The sequence below is a fragment of the Pygoscelis adeliae genome, unplaced genomic scaffold (assembly GCF_000699105.1).
Source record: "Pygoscelis adeliae isolate BGI_AS28 unplaced genomic scaffold, ASM69910v1 Scaffold138, whole genome shotgun sequence".
NCBI lineage: Eukaryota > Metazoa > Chordata > Aves > Sphenisciformes > Spheniscidae > Pygoscelis > Pygoscelis adeliae.
The window spans coordinates 722527-724396 of record NW_008825265.1 but is presented as its reverse complement, the minus strand read 5'-3'; positions in this window follow the sequence as shown (position 1 = coordinate 724396).

Below are 1870 nucleotides of genomic sequence, written 5' to 3'. Positions count from 1 at the left end.
CCTGGGAAAATCCACTGTGGGTCCTGGTAATCACCCTGAGGTAAAAGTTTTCTGTCTTGCAGAGGCATCACATAAGAAAAGACTGTTCCCTGTAAATCCAGAATTGAATTATCCATTTTCTTGTGTTTCTTTGCAGAGGGCATGCCCAAGATTACAACTTTGTCACTTGACCATAAGGATTAACTTTGTGGAGGTCTGTTTCTGGGTATTTTGTGGTTTGGTGGTTTTAGTTTGGATTTGCTGGGGGGGTGGTAATTTTGAAGCTAGCTAAAAAAAGTCAGTTTACCAGAGCAGTAGCTCTCTAGCACTTGTGAAGCTTGGATGGAGGATGGCTAGGTAGCAAGTTATATTATAACTCATTCTCTATGCTAATTGCTGCATCTGGATGTTTCATCTAAAGCTTCATCTCCAGTTTCCCTGCAGGAGGAGATTCTCCATGATGAGGAAAGGCTAAAAGAAGAACAGCAAAGTGTTCAGCAGCATGCTCAGCAACTGCTTTCTATTATGCAAGAGTTTAAAGGAATGTGAACAGTCTGCCGAAAGCCTCCTCATGTGACCAAGATCACAGCAACAACCCGGTGCCAAATGAACAGCTGAGCTCTTATGTGCTAGTACAAAGACCGAGCTAGAAGAGCATGGTGGAAGTCTAGCTTCAGGTATGGTGAATAGGAGTTTAATCTCAGCAGGTTGCTCAGCTGGCTCCTTTTCAGCTGTGGGACAATATTTTAATTAAATTCTCACCTCACCATCTTTAGTGTATTTTCCATTATGACTTGATGTTTTTCATCAGATCTTTGTAAAGTCATCTCTTTGCCCTTTGTGAGCTTTAAAAAGCAGGGGGAAAAAAAGCCCTGTCTGTCCTATGAAATTTGTGACTGTTGGATTTTTACTGCTGTGTTGCAGGGTTAGGGTAAGAATAACAACAAAACAGATTGGTACCTGAGCTGGACCATCATAAAAAAAAATCAGAATCATTATATTAAATATCTTGCAGTACTGGAAAGAGGGGAGAAGAAGGGAAGGGAAGGGAAGGGAAGGGAAGGGAAGGGAAGGGAAGGGAAGGGAAGGGAACGGAAGGGAAGGGAAGGGAAGGGAAGGGAAGGGAGAAGCCAAGGCAAAGCAAGACTGGTCTTTACAGACAGTTTCCCTGTTCACAGATACAAGCTATTAGAGCAGAGTCATTGCCCGCAATGCAGAGATTTTGGAGAGACTAAGGACAGAATTTTAGCCTCATATAGAAAGACCCAGATATGAACCATGTTGCAATAATTTGGTAACAGGTGAAAAATTTCTGTTTATTTTGTGGACAGCAGTTGTCTCCTGTTCCAGGGCCCCTTATTTTTTCACACTTGAATTGAGGAGGACAGGCATTTCAGTCATCTGTTTCTCTGTATTAAGCTATGTCTGCCTTTCAGATTTAAATAGGCTTCTTTATACCATCAGTTGTCAAGCCAACTCCCTACTGTTTTAAATCTGTCATTGAAAATTAATGGGGTGTTGTGTACCCCTGTATCTTAAAAATATATTTTAGCAGACAATTGTCAATGTTTATAAAGGGGAAGTTATTTATTATGTTATATGTTTATTATCTGTTGTAAAGGGGGAAGCCTTGTTTATTAACTAAAAATTTTGATTGTTGTTGTAAGTTTTTTATGTGTGAATTTTATGCTAGCATTTATTTACACATATGTATAATATGTGTATTTTATGCTAGTAAAAACCCTAGGCATAGACCAGGACCTGACCGTGGTAGATGTGCAAATATAGAACAAAAATCCTCTGTGTGGGGAAACTACAGATTTAAAATACACCTCTATGGAGGGCATAATTGCAACCTAACAGCTCTCCTTTCAGAAATAAAAGCTTGCTT